The sequence below is a fragment of the Geotrypetes seraphini genome, chromosome 3, assembly GCF_902459505.1.
Source record: "Geotrypetes seraphini chromosome 3, aGeoSer1.1, whole genome shotgun sequence".
In the NCBI taxonomy this organism is placed as follows: domain Eukaryota; kingdom Metazoa; phylum Chordata; class Amphibia; order Gymnophiona; family Dermophiidae; genus Geotrypetes; species Geotrypetes seraphini.
This window is the reverse complement of record NC_047086.1, coordinates 405,243,336-405,258,517: the sequence shown is the minus strand read 5'-3', so window position 1 is coordinate 405,258,517 and position 15,182 is coordinate 405,243,336. Positions and strand designations below refer to the sequence as shown.

The window sequence follows — 15,182 nt, the reverse complement described above, 5'->3', positions numbered from 1 at the left end:
ACAATCAATCACTTCCTTGTCAAAAGCAGCAGATGAATCTGGAGACAGAGAACACTAAACTGAGCTTTGTCAAATATAGAATGGTAAGTTCCTTAGTAAGCCAGTATTCTCTATCTTCAGCAGGTGAATGGATGGTCTCTTACAAGCTCCTAGTCTTTGCTACTTTGCTCCTGTCCTGAGTTTCTCAGTTCAGTGAAATTGGAGTGTTTAGGCTAAGCAGTACCTACTTTAGGGGGGTACACCTGGTGGTGCCAGGTCCCCCCTCCCTTTGTGCCACTGCCCCATTTTTTCTCATCCCTCCAGACCAGCACAGAAACTGACGAGGAATTTCTTACTTTTCTCAATTTGATGGAGGCTTTACCTGCATGTTCTGATCTGAGCCTCCCATCAGCGCTTCCTTTGCTTTGCAATTTTGGGACAGCACTATCAGTTCTGTGCACTTCCCTTTGATCTGGCTTTGGCTCAGCGGATCTTCACTAAGATTATGGTGGTGGTGGTGGCGGTGGCCTTACGCAGGAGGGCATTCTGGTTCATCCTTATCTGGACGACTAGTTGATTCGAGCAAAGTCCTGTCAGGAGAGCTCCCGGGTTACAGCTCAGGTTGTGGAGTTCCTGCAGTCATTGGGAAGGGTGGTCAACTTGTCCAAAAACTGGTTGACCCTGTCTCAGCACCTGGAGTACCTCAGGGTTCTCCCCGACACCAGCTTGGGGAGAGTATTTCTCCCAGAGGCCGGAGTTAGCAAGTTGCAGTTGCAGATTTGCTCCCTGATGGATTGTTGTTGTCCTCAGGTGCAGGATTTTCTACAGGTCTTAGGGTCGATGGCAGCCTCCCTGGACATGGTCAGGTGGGCTCGAGCTCTCAAGTGCCCCCTTCAGTATGCTTTTCTCTGGCAGTGGTCGCCTCAGTCCCATTATCTGGACTCTCTCGTTCCTCTTTGGGGGTTGGTTCATCGCAGCCTCCGCTGGTGGCTACAGTCTTCCAATCTGGTGCAGGGGGTGAATTTGGATCAGCCTCAGTGGACGGTGCTTATCACGGACACCAGTCTTCTCGATTGGGGAGCTCAGTGTCTCGGTCGCTCGGCTCAGGGTAGCTGGTCTCCGGAGGAGGTGTCCTGGTTGGCATTACTAGCGTTCCAGACATTGCTGATGGGCAAGTCGGTTCGGGTTCTCTCGGACAATGCCACAGCAGTGGCTTATGTCAATCGCTAGGGGGAACCAAGAGTTGTCTGGTGGTGCAGGAGGCTTCTTTGCTAATAGCTTGGGCAGAGACTCATCTTCTGGACATCTTGTCCTCCCACATTGCGGGAGTGGAGAATGTCCATGCGGACTTCCTCAGTCATCACGTGCTGGAACCCGTCGAGTGGTGTCTTGGTCCCGCAGACTTCAAGTTGACTATGCAGGCTTGGAGCCAGCCAGTCATGGACCTGATGGTTAAGAGTGTCAATGCCAAAGCGCCATGATTCTTCAGAGATTTTCAGGCCAAGGGGCTGGATGCTCTGGTGCAGCCTTGGCTGATGACTGGCCTCCTGGACATTTTTCCCCTTGGCCGATGGTGGGCAGAGTCCTTCGCATTGCTAGTCACCTCGGCCGTGTGATCATGGTGGCTCTGGACTAGCCCAGGCGTTTGTGGTACGCAGATCTGGTTCATCTTTTCGTGGCAGATCCTCTTCTGCTGCTCCTCTTGCCCAACCTTCTGACGCAGGGTCCCATTCCAATGTTCGATCCGGGCTCCTTTTGTCTTACGGCTTGGCTCTTGAAAGGGAATGCCTAAGTAAGAAAGGTTATTCAGATAAGGTGATCTCCACCCTCCTGCGTTCCCGGAGGCTTTCTACCTCTCAGGCTTATGTGCACCTTTGGCGTATCTTTGAGGAGTGGTGTTCTGTGCATGGCGTGGTTCCCTTCATGCCTCTTTGCCTCATATCTTGGAGGTTTTGCACGATGGTCTGGACAGGGGCCTTGCCTGGTCCTCCCTCGAGGTTCAGCTTACGACTTTGTCTATGTTTTGCAGTTTATTGTATGGTCGGTGTTTGATAATAATTTAAGTAATCACAGCTATTATGTGAAAATAAATCATAAATAATATCCTAATTAGAATTGTGAAGTGCTCAGACCTTATAACCTGTGTTTTTAGTGTTATCACTAAAACGAGGTTAACAAGGGGACCATCATAGCCTTCACAGTCCCCTAACCACCTGTAGTTTATAGGAAAAGAAGATGTACTTATCTTTGCCAGGTGGTAGTTGGTAATGTTAATCCTCGTTCAAACCAACTTAAATCGTGTGATGTGGCATTAAAACATTTCTCTGCTTGTGCCGTTCAGCCTATGGTCCCAGTCCCCCCGACCTAGGTTTCGTCTCTTCGTCAGGGAGGGACATTAGTGCTAGAGAAATACCATAAAATCATTAAACTTCTTTATTAAATCAACTAAAGTTAAAAAATCTGAGATACTATCATGAAGATAACTCATGATCTTTCGTGATAAGAAATTATAAGTGTAATCTCATAAATTTTCATACCTATTGCTGGCTCACTAGGACTGGACCGGACCAAAGTAATGGACGAATTGAACTCATGAGTCCAGGATGTGCGATTTATAAAGGAAAAACCGGAACTGATGTAATGAACTTAACCGGAAATGGGATCAAGCAGAAAAATTCTTTACGATCCTAAATTCTTTATACTGATAACCATTCTATCTCTGAATTCAAGCCATCAGGAATGAGGGTATGCCAATTGTAAATAAAACGCTGTTCCTTTTGTATCAATAATTTGGATAAATCACCTTGGAAATGTTTTACATGAATCAATACCGTGTATTGAAGATCTTCAAGGGGATGTGCTTCGCTCAACCAGTGAGAAACCAAGGGGGCAGTGATGCGTTTAGTGCGAATGCTGCTCATGTGTTCAATGATACGCGTTTTAATTTTGCGAGATGTTTGTCCTATATATATTTTAGGACAAGGACATTGGATGTAATAAATAACGCCTTTGGAGTCACATGTCGTGTCAGTATTTAATTTAAACTGGCGTCCTCCTGAAAATGGAATAGTCACTTGAGCAGCATTGATGATATGGTTGCATACTATACATTTGCCACATGGTTGGTGAGGCTTCCTCTGGGTAGTAGACATATCGAAGTTTTTATACTTTAATTTTTCACCTAAATTTGGCCCTCTTGAAAAAGCAAATTTAGGTCTTTGGGTGAGCGAAGGATGACTTTGAAGAATTGGCCAGTGTTTTAAAATAATGTGTTGTGGTTGCTCAGTATTTTCTGCTTAATAAAAATTATTTCAAAAAAAAAAAAAATAATGTGTTTAATAGCATTACTGCTACCTGTAAATGGCATAACACAAACGGTGTCAGATTCATTTCTTTGTCGATTATTAGATAACATTAACCACGGGCAGTGGCAGTTTTTCGCCCTTTTCCATGCTCTTCTTATGACTTTCCCAGGGTATCCATGGTCTTTGAATTTTTCATATAGCTCCATCGCTTGTTTATTAAAATCATCTTCATTTGAACATATTCTTTTTAACCTTAGAAATTGGCCCACCGGTATGCCATTCCTTAAAGCTCTTGGATGGAAACTTCCATATTGTAAGAGAGAGTTTCGATCTGACGGTTTTTTGTACAGGGAGGTAGAAATTTGATTATTATATTTGTCAATCCTGATGTCCAAAAAAGATATCTGATGTTGATTATATTGATAAGTGAATGTAATGTTTGGATCTTTAAGGTTGATATCTTCTAAGAAATTATTCAATTCATCTACGCTACCTCCCCATACAAAAAAGACGTCATCGACAAATCTTTTCCAACAGATGACTTGGTGAAAAAATGGAGATGTATAGACAAATAGCTCTTCAAATTGCGTCATGTATAAACAGGCCAATGTGGGAGCCACTGTGGCTCCCATGGCTACTCCTTTTGTTTGGAGGTATGTCAAATTTTCAAAATGAAGTAATTGTTATTAATGACCATAGTTGTCATTTCTTTCAACATAGATCTTTTTTTATCAGTTAAATCTAATTTTGACAAAAAAGATTCCACTAATGTGACAGCCGCCTGTTGCGGCACATTAGTATAGAGGGCCACAACATCGGCTGTTACTAAAAAGAAATGCTCTATTGATATTTGCCGAGCTATTTGATCTATAATTTGTAAAAAATGGGACAAATCCTTTATATATGATTTAGCCTGAGGTACAAATTGTTTTAAATGGCTATCAATGTATTGTGACATTGGCTCTAAAACAGAGCCAATGCCAACAACAATGGGCCGACCTGGAGGCTTAATCAGTGTTTTGTGAATTTTCGGTATGAAATAGATCGTGGGTACCCTGGGGAAGTCACAAGTAAGAAACTTAAATTCTTTATGCGTGATAACTTGCTCATTTTTGGCTAAATATAAGATCTCATCAATTTTCTGCTTGATCTCTGGGGTAGGGTCATATGGTATCTGACTATAATATGTATTATCGGATAACTGACGCATTGCTTCATTGCGATAATCAATATAATCTTGGATGACAATTCCACCTCCCTTGTCAGCTCTTGATATAATTATGGAAGAGTCCCTTTGTAAATTTTTTTTTTTTTTTTTTTTTTTGAAGTTTAAAATTTTTTATTAAACAAAATGAAAACAGTACACAGGCAGTATGCCAACAGCAAAAGTACAATGCCCATATGAAACAACAGAACCCCCCCACCCCCCCCGCCGAGTGATACAATATAAGCCTAAAACAAAGGAAGATGCAAAAGAAAAATATGAAGAGTTTCAAAGTAGACCTCGCCAGGAGCTATAACGAGACCACTGTCGATGAAACGTTCCACAGGAATCATTATTTAAAGCAGTCAATTTGGACATCAAATAAATTTGGTCAACCTTATGTAACAGTTCAGTACGAGAAGGCAAAGAGTCCCGTTTCCAATATGTAGCCACTAAAAGTCTGGCTGCCGTAGTAACCAGGGCCACAAAATGATTCTGATCCACATCCAAACTTCCCAAAGGATAGTTAAGTAAAAATGTTTCCATACGCAATAGGATGGGTAAGCGTAACACATCAATCAGCAATCGTTGAACCATCTTCCAAAAAGGTACAATCTTAATACAATCCCACCACACATGCCCAAAGGAGCCCAGACACCCACAATTGCGCCAACAGTGCCCGTTCCCACAGTGATAGAAACGATGCACCTTTTCTGGCGTGAGGTACCACTGAAATAGCATCTTATACCCCTGCTCCACTAAGGGAGACGCCAAGGAGACTCTCAGCAGTGTACCATAAAGACAGTCCCATTGTCGATAATCCAAAGCCCTCCCCAGCAAGAGTTCCCAACGATGTTCATATGTGTGAGCCTGTGGTCGAGTGTATAAAAGAGCCCTATAGAGACGGGAAATAAGGCCCACCCCAGATCCCATCCTAAAAACTTGTAAGAAAGCAGAGTCTGCCCCTTCCCACTCCGGGATCACCCTCTTCACCATAAAATCTCGAAGTTGGACATAGGCGAAAAAATCAGTCGAGGGGAGATCATATATAGATTGTAAGGCAGCAAAGGGTACCAGTTGTCCACCCACTACTAGCTGACCTAGGACCCTAAGACCCTCCATTTCCCAACGCCGAAAAATCCCAGTATCTTTAGCAGGCAGAAAATCAGGGGCAAATCTAATGGGAGTAGCATAAAAATAGCGCTGACGTGGGAACCAAGCTCGTCTAACCCGGCTCCATGCATGCAAAGTACATTCCATCCCATAAGATGTCTCAGTCTGCAGACCCCGAAGGATATCAAAAGACAGCCAGGGCACTGCTGCCAAAGGGTAAGTAGGCTGTAAGGCCTGTTCTAATGAGACCCAGCGCTGGGAGGGATATGCCCAATGAAACAGTCCCTGCAGTTGGGATGCATAGTAATATGTAGAAAAATCAGGAACACCCATTCCCCCATGTAGTCTGTCCCAGTACATACGCTCCCTCCGCACCCTAGGGGGTTTACGTGTCCAGATATAAGCAAAGGCCCGCCTTTGTAGCCTAAGCAAGAACCGTTTAGGAATTGAGAGAGGTAGGCAGGAGAACAGATACAAAAAACGAGGCAGCACATTCATACGCAAAGCACTAATCCTACCCATCCAAGACAATCTCAATCCTTCCCATCGATCCAGATCAGCAAATACAGTTCTTAGCAACGGAGGATAATTCAATTCAAAAAGGTCAGTAAGTCTTCTAGATATACGCACACCAAGGTATTTAATGGATTTAGCCGCCCATCGAAACGAGAACCTAGCACGTAAGTCCGTCACCAACAAGTCCGGAAGGGAAACGTTAAGCAGTTCAGATTTTTCGATGTTAATTTTAAAGCCAGCCACCACACCAAATGTAGTCAAAACACGAAGCGCCTCCGTCAAAGAACGATGTGGGTGGGTCAAGGTAAACAAAATATCATCAGCATACAATAAAATCTTATGCTCTTCACCACCCACCACAATTCCCTGAATGTCAGCATTCGCACGTATAGAGGCTGCTAAAGGTTCCATGACCAGCGCGAAAATCAGTGGTGACAAAGGGCACCCTTGCCTAGTTCCTCTACGGATCATAAAGTTAGCAGTATATCTTCCATTAACTCTTAAACAAGCCTCCGGGGCCGCATATAGTAAAGTCACCCAGTGTAGAAAAGCACCCGAAATGCCCATTTTCTTCAAGGCCGCTAACATAAACGGCCAATAAACCCTATCAAAGGCTTTTTCAGCGTCAACTGATAACAGGACTGCCGGAACAGAATTTTGATGGGCCACTCCAATAAGATCTAACACTCTTCGGATATTATCACCAGGTTGCCTCCCTGAAATGAAGCCACATTGATCTCCATGGACTAGGTAAGGCAGAAAACGTTGCAACCGGACTGCCAAAATACGAGTAAACAGCTTATAATCAACTCCTAACAATGAAATAGGGCGGTAAGACCCACAAAGGAGGGGATCTTTCCCAGGTTTAAGAAGAAGGGAGACTGCTGCCTGACGAAACGAATACGGCAGACAATCCCCCTCCAGAAAAGAATTAAACAATCTAGTCAGAGGATTGACTATATGGGCCTCCATTTTCTTGTAAAACAGGGGGGAAAAGCCATCAACACCCGGTGCCTTGGAAGCAGCCAAATGACGTATAGCCGCTACCACCTCAGCGGGTTGAATAGGGGAAGAGAGCCACTCCGCATCAACTTCCGCCAAACAAGGCAAGGTGACGCTAGATAGAAAAGCAGCAATCTCCCCCTCCGTGGATTCAATTTCCGGAGTGTACAGAGTCTGATAGAAGGATAAAAAAGCCTGATGGATGTCCCCATCATCCACACAAAGCTGACCCGAATCATTACGAATCCGGGTTATGGAGTGTTGTGCTTGAATTTGCTTGATCTGTGCGGCTAACAAGCGGCCTGCCCTACCACCCCATTCAAAAAACTGTTGTTTCCGCCTCTGCAGGGCCCAAGCCATGCCCTCTAAATCAAGTTCTTGTAAATCTCTCCGGCACTCCGTCAACGCAACCCCCCCAGCCACCGACGGGGCTCTCTTGTGAGCATTCTCTAGGCGTCGAAGGCGAGACACTAGTTCTAATCTGCGTGCCACTCGACATTGATTTCTGTACGACCCCCTCGAGATACAACAACCCCTAAGGGTAGCTTTAAAACTTTCCCAAAGAATTGTAACATCAATGCCTGCTATGTCGTTGAATACAAAAAATTCCTCGACATCAGTCTCTAAAAGAGTCAAGGTATTGGGATCTTTTAACAAAGAGTCATTCATACGCCACATGCGACGGCCGCCTCTAACCTGTCCAATCTGCAACTCCAGAGTCAAAGGAGCATGATCTGACCACACCCGGGGCTCAATTCTGGAGGCCAGGGCTCGAGGCAAAGCAATACGAGGTAGCATCCACATATCAATTCTAGTATATGAATTATGTTTCGATGAATAAAATGTGTAATCTCGCGTGCCTGGATGTAAATAACGCCACACATCTATCAAATCATGCCTACGCAGGAAGCGCAGCAAAGCTCTTCTGTCGCCTCTAGCGTAGCGGATGGAAGAATTTGAATTATCCTCCTGAGGATAGCAAGTAAGGTTAAAATCTCCACCCACAAGGAGAGTACCTTCCACATGATCCAACAGTACACGTTCTAGCAGTGTAAAGAAGGCCCCCTGACCAGCGTTGGGGGCATAGATATTCAGCAAACTATATAAGGTTCCATCCAGCTCAGCCTTGACCAATATGTAGCGGCCCTCAACATCCCGCACCACCTCTCTCAATACCACCTGGACACGTTTATGTATTAAGATACCCACCCCCTGGGTCTTTTTCCGGACCTTATTAGAAGAAAGGAAAACGTGTGGATAGTTGTGGTGTGTAAGCAATTTCTCATAATGAGATTGAAAATGGGTCTCCTGAATAAATCCAACCGCACTATTCAGGCGGCTCATTTCTTTAAATAACAAGCGTCGTTTTTGTGGAGAATTCAGTCCATGTACATTATAAGATAGCAAAGTGAGTTTATCCATTTGTACCAGAATAGAAAAAGCACATCATTACCAAATCGACCATTAGTTCCAAAGCAGCCAAATCAACCAACCCCTGCAATCGTAACCTTAAGAGAAACATTATACAAACAGTCTTCCATATAATCATACAAGAAAGCACTCGGTCACCACTTTTCCCAGCACCAACACCCCCCCCTCCCCCCAACCCCCCAACAATACCCCACATGGTCCAGCCACCAAAGCACCTGGTAACCATGGTACAGGAAGTGTAGAGAAACAGCTCACAAAGGGACCCCCAGAACAAGCCCTATAAACAATCTTCGCGACAGATGCCGCTCAGCAAAGAGAAGAAAAAACAGTCACAGCATAAAATTTCTAAATCACAGTGCACAAATACAAATGTTCAAGTGAGTGAGGATGTAGCCGCCTCCAAAGGGCGACGAGCTGCAGCTGATCTAGCCACTCTCTGCCATCCCAGCCCTCCTCCTGGTTTGGGCACAGGTGACCTCTGAGGAAGGGGAGCCATTTCTGAGGCTGCCATCAAACTTGCTTCCACCATTCGAGCCTGAACATCCGCCACAGTTATTGCAGTGTAGGTCTTGCCTGCATGTGTAAAAGCCAGTCCGATGGGATAGATCCATCTATATCGAACACTGCGCTCCTGTAATATACGGGTACAGTCTCTATACGTGCGACGGCGGGCCAGGGTTGCTGGAGCCACATCAGGATAGACATCAATTTCTGCTTCTTCCCATTTGACGGTTCCCCCAGAGCGCCTCACCGCCCGAAGCACATGTTCCTTATCCATATATCGATGGAAACAAGCCACAACATCTCGGGGGCGGTTCATATCACGCGGGCCAGGAATGCGGTGTGCCCTATCCAGCAAGGGTTTACCCACCTCCACAGGCAAGCCAGCAGTCTCCAGTGCCTGTATGCATATATGATCAATCACCTCCATACATCGTGGGTCAGAAACAGTGTCAGGCACTCCCCGAAAGCGAAGGTTGCACCGTCTGGAGCGGTTCTCCAGATCCTCCAGTTTTAGGGTGCTCACATCAGCTTTTTCCTCCAGCGCTGCAATTTTTTTTCTCAGCTGTGTCAATTCAGAACCATGTGTCTCCACTACAGCTTCCGTCTCCCCCACCCGACTCCCGAGGTCACCCACCTCTCGTTTGAGCTCTGCAACTACTGCATGTATATCAGCTCGAACTGCTGTAATCTCAGTTTTTAATTCCTGGAACCAGCCACGCATTTCCAGTTGCAGATTCGGCAACGTTGCAGCATCAGGTGGGCCCTCCGCAGCCGCGGTCGGATCGGGCGCCATTTTCGGACCAGATTTAGGAGGCCCATTCGGGATCGGGGAGGAGAACGTTTTAATATCTGTCTGTTTTTTCCGCGTCGCCATCGAGACGCAGCAGTGTAGTTTCACAGACAAGTTGAGGAAGGCAGACAGTGCAGGCACTCGAGATCGCGCGAAGATCGCCAAATTTAGCCCGGGGGTCCGCGGAGCTATCGCTCTAGGCTGCCATCAGCCACGATGACGTCACTTCCTCCCTTCCCTTTGTAAATTTTGAATTATCTTCCACTGCTGTGCTGATAAATTCGACCGTGTGTTAGTATTATGATTTAATTCAAGAGACTGAACGTCCTTAAGTACAAGATGTTCAAATGTGGTGACTAATGGATCTTGAGGACCAGGCGGCATCCACGTTGACTTACATCTCAATCCGACTGGTAAAGAGGAATCATTTGTATTGATGTCTTTATCTTGAAAAAATACTTTCAATTTCAATGATCTAAAGAACCTCTGGAGATGAGATCTAGTGTCAAAGCCATCATATTTGACACTGGGTACAAACGACAGACTTTTAGATAGAAGATCTTCTTCATAATTGTTTAATGTCCGTGATGATAAATTAAAAATTCCTTTAGATTTTATGCAGGAGATTTCTTGCTCTTGTTCGAGCTGCGAGTTGCTATTTGGTATGATTCCTGAAGGGGACCTGCTTGCGACGGAAGTCTTAAAAAAGATTCCGATAGAGTATTGAAGTCAGTATATGGGTCTTTATCCCAGGACAAGCAGGCATGATATTCTCACATGTGGGTGATGTCATCTACGGAGCCCCAGCGCGGACAGCTTTTCAAGCAAACTTGATTGAAGTTTCAAGTTTGCACGCATGTGCTAGCCTTCCTGCCCACTAGAGGGCGCATCCCTACCTCGTGGTCCTCAGTTCAATTTCATCCGCGGAGCCAGAAGCCCTGTGGAAAATTGTGCTCTTCAATTTGCCTTCTGTCGCCGCGGCTGTGTCCTGTTTTCGACGCGGTCGCTGCGTTTTTCTGTGTTCTTTTGTTGTTTGTTTTCCATTTTCGTCAAAAAAAAAAAAAAAAAAGTTTTATTTTTCTTCTGTCGCTCCGGGGGCTCCCGGTAGCCGCGGCCGTGGGACCTCATCTGTTCCCGGCCGCTTTTTGGGCCCATGTCCCGTCCTGTGACGGGCTTTAAAAAGTGTAGTCGGTGCGACCGACTCTTGTCCATCACAGACCCTCACCGGTCCTGTTTGCAGTGCTTGGGCCCTCAGCACCCGACTGACTCTTGTTCCCGGTGTGCCACTTTTCAGAAAAGGGCTCTCAAATGCCGCCGGGCCCACATGGCGGAACTTTTCGCCGTTGATTCCCCGGCTGGGAAGGCCTCGAGTTCGGCCTCGGCTTCGGCCCCGGCCTTGACCTCGGCCTCGACCTCGGCCTCGGGCCCCTCGACTTCGCCTCGACCTTCGGTCCCATCGAAGCCTGTTGCCTCGTCTAAGCCGGCCTCGGGTAAGTCTCCACTTCCCTCCTCAGCTCCGGGATCGACCAAGAAGCCATCCTCGGGCTCCTCGACGGCGGGAGGGTCTGCCTCCGCCCAGCCCAAGGTGTCCAAATCGATTGCCCCGAGGGAATACTCGAGACCGAGGTCGCCCTCTGAGGAGCATCGATCGGCCTCGGTGATACCGCCGGGGATGACGATCCCTGCTTTCCAGGACCTGCTCCGGGCTTTGATCGCCTCGGAGCTGTCCGGGGCCATTGAGCACCTGCAGCAGGCTTCGGCCTCGACTGCTTCGGTCTCGGCTGCCCCGCAGTTGGCGACCTCGGCCTCGGGTACTGGGGTTTCGGCTCCCGAGGTTCGTACTGCCTCGACCTCGGCTTTGCCCTTGGACCCGGCATCGGTGGGCCAACCTGAGCGTAGCATGCGGCCCCGTGACAAGATGCGCCGGGTGCGGAGGCTCTCGTCCACTTCTTCCTCGAGGTCCTCGTGAGGCTCCTCGCCTTCGGGCAGGCCTCGGGCGAGGCGCCGTCCGAGGAAGGCCAAGCGATCTCGGGCCTCGCCTCGGAGGCGCGGTCGCTTGTCGCCGCTCGGGGGCGAGACCTTACAGGTCTCGGAGCTCCGCCTGGATAACCCCAGTCTTTTTCGCTCCCCTGTCGGAGAGAGTTCCCGTGCCTCCTCGCCGGGGCGGATGGGACGGGCCTCGATACCTCGTACCCCGGGGGGTTCCCCCAAGGGTTCCTTCAGGCATGATCGGTCCCCGACCCCCTCGAGGTCCCGGGAGCGTGCCTCGTGGGGATCGGGGTCGGGTAGAGAGCCGAGGTATTCCCGCGAGGCCTCCCCCTTCGGCTCGGCGGGGAAATCTCGGTCTCCTTCTCCGCCTGCCAGACCTTCGTCATTCTCCAGGTTTGTGCAGGATATGGCGGGGGCTTTGGGCGTGGACTTGTTGGCAGGTTCCCATTACACCAAGGAGTTTTTGGAGGAGCAGGATCTTCCTGCTCCCCCACGGGAATCCCCTCGCCTTCCGCTGAATAAGGTCCTTCATCAGACCTTCCTCAGAAATTTGGAAACCCCTCTTACGGTCACGGTGGTGCCGTCCAAGATGGAGTCGAAATACCGGACCCTCCCTCCTAAGGGGTTCGAGAAGGCGCAACTCTCCCACCAATCGCTCCTGGTGGAGTCGGCGCTTAAGAGGACGCAACCTTCCAGGGTGTCTGCAGCGGTCCCGCCGGGGAGGGAAGGACGGACCCTCGACAAATTTGGTCGTCGCCTCTACGCTAACTCTCTTATGGCGACGAGGGTCTTGAATTACGCATTTTCATATTCTTCCTACTTGCGTACCATGGTGAAGGACCTCCCATGTTTTCGGGAGGTCATACCTGATTCCCATAGGGAGAAGTTCGCTACCTTTATGTCGAATCTATCTCAACTACGCTTATACCTATTCCATGCTGTGTACGACGCCTTTGAACTCGCCTCGAGGGTATCAGCTTGTGCGGTGGCTATGCGCCGGCTGGCGTGGCTCCGTACCCTCGAGATGGACCCCAACCTGCAGGAGCGTTTGGCGAACTTGCCCTGCGTGGATTCTGAGTTGTTTGACGACTCCTTGGAGGCGGCGACCAAACGTCTGTCGGAGCAGGAGCGCTCTCTTGCCTTCCTGGTCCGCCCTAAACCTAAGGCCCCGCCGCAAAAACCTTTTCGGCAGTCCCCGAGAAGATACCCGCAGAAATCTACGCCGGCCTTCTCACGACCTCCGCCCTGACGCCCACCCCAACAGGGTAGGGGAGGTCAGTCAAAACCCCCAGCGCAGGGAGCGTCCAAGCCTGCGCCGTCTTTTTGACGGGATCTACGGTTGGGGGCGGGCCCCCTCAGCGGTATCGCCGGACCCCCTCCCCATCGGGGGTCGACTCAGGTCCTTTTACGGGGCTTGGACCAAGATTACATCCGACGCATGGGTGCTCCGGACTGTCTCCGAGGGCTATTCGCTCAACTTCTTAGCGCAGCCTCCAGACATGCCACCCAGCGCTTGCCCGTCCAATCGGAGCCAGTTGGCCCTTCTCCTGGTCGAGGCCAGGGCCTTGTTGAGCCTACGGGCGGTGGAGCTGGTCCCTCCCGACCAGCGGGGTCGAGGGTTTTACTCCCGTTACTTTTTGGTCCCGAAAAAGACCGGGGATCTGCGCCCCATTTTGGACCTCCGGAAGCTCAACAAGTTCCTGGTTCGGGAGAAGTTCAGTATGTTATCGCTTCCGGTTTTGTACCCCCCTGTTGGAGGTAGGGGATTGGATGTGCTCCCTGGACTTGAAGGAAGCATATACCCATGTTCCGGTGCATCACGCTTTCCGCAAGTTCTTACGGTTCCAAGTGGGAGAGTTGCACCTTCAGTATCGGGTCCTTCCCTTTGGTCTGGCGTCGTCCCCTCGGGTATTCACAAAGTGTATGGTGGTAGTCGCGGCGGCCCTGCGCTCTCGGGGGCTACAGGTCTTTCCCTACCTGGACGATTGGCTGATCAAGGCCACGACCAGGGAGGGAGTTATTTTAGCGACCCAACAGACTATCATCTTACTTCAACGTCTAGGGTTCGAAGTGAACTTTCCCAAGTCTCAGTTGTGCCCGGCTCAGTCTCTCCAGTTTATCGGAGCCGTGCTGGACACGGTTCGCCTCCGCGCTTTCCTCCCCCCTCCTCAGCGGAAAGCCTTGCTTCGGTTAAGTCGCCAAGTTTTGGGGCAATCCGTGGTGTCGGCGCAGCCTATGATGATCCTTCAGGGCCATATGGCATCGACGGTCCACGTCACTCCCTTCGCCCGCTTGCATCTGAGGCTTCCTCAGTGGACTCTGGCCTCTCAATGGCGGCAGGATCTCGATCCAGTCTCTTGTCCGATAACAGTAACTCCTTCTTTGAGTCGCTCGCTCCGTTGGTGGACCAACTCTTCCAGTCTTTCAAGGGGTTTGCTGTTTCTCGTTCCTCCGTGTCGCAAGGTCCTGACCACGGACTCCTCGGAGTAAGCGTGGGGGGCACATCTCGACGGTCTGCGAACGCAGGGTCTATGGTCGGCCGAGGACCGTCTGTGTCACATCAATGTGTTGGAGCTTCGTGCGATTTTTCTGGCGGTTCAAGCTTTCAGCCACCTACTGCACGATCAAGTAGTGCTCGTGCGGACGGACAACCAGGTGGCCATGTACTATGTAAACAAGCAAGGGGGGACGGGCTCTTGGGCTCTGTGCCAGGAGGCCCTGCGCCTTTGGGAATGGCCAGTCTCTCAGAACATATTCCTGCGTGCGGTTTACATTCAGGGAGAGAGGAACTGTCTGGCAGACAAACTCAGTCGTCTTCTCCAGCCGCACGAGTGGTCGCTGAACTCCCGGGTTCTACGCGAGGTCTTCGACCGCTGGGGGACTCCTCAGGTGGATCTGTTTGCCTCCCCGGAGACTCACAAACTACCCCTCTACTGTTCTCGGATGTACTCCCGGGACCGTCTCGAGGCCGATGCCTTCCTTCTCGACTGGGGGGGGAGGTTCCTTTATGCGTTCCCTCCTTTTCCTCTGATCTTGAGAACCCTGGTACATCTCAAATCGACCAGAGCCACTATGATTCTCATTGCGCCTCGTTGGCCCAGACAGCACTGGTTCTCCCTGCTTCTTCAACTCAGTGTCAGGGAACCTCTGCTTCTGCCTGTCTTTCCCTCTCTGCTGTCTCAGAGTCGGGGTTCGCTGTTACATCCCAATCTTCAGTCTTTACATCTGACCGCTTGGTTCCTTTCCCCTTGACTTCGGTTCCTGTTTCTCAGTCGGTGAGGGAGATTTTGGAAGCCTCGCGCAAGGTCTCGACTCGGCTCTGTTATTCTCAGAAGTGGACCAGATTTTC

The 15,182-nt window shown here is 49.3% G+C and overlaps 1 protein-coding gene across 1 annotated transcript in view; it reads left to right on the top strand.

Annotated features, from left to right (window-relative positions):
* Positions 1 to 15,182, top strand: part of RSPH9 (radial spoke head component 9) — a 152,333-nt gene that overhangs the window by 40,386 nt on the left and 96,765 nt on the right. The gene's annotated exons all lie outside the window — the stretch shown is intronic.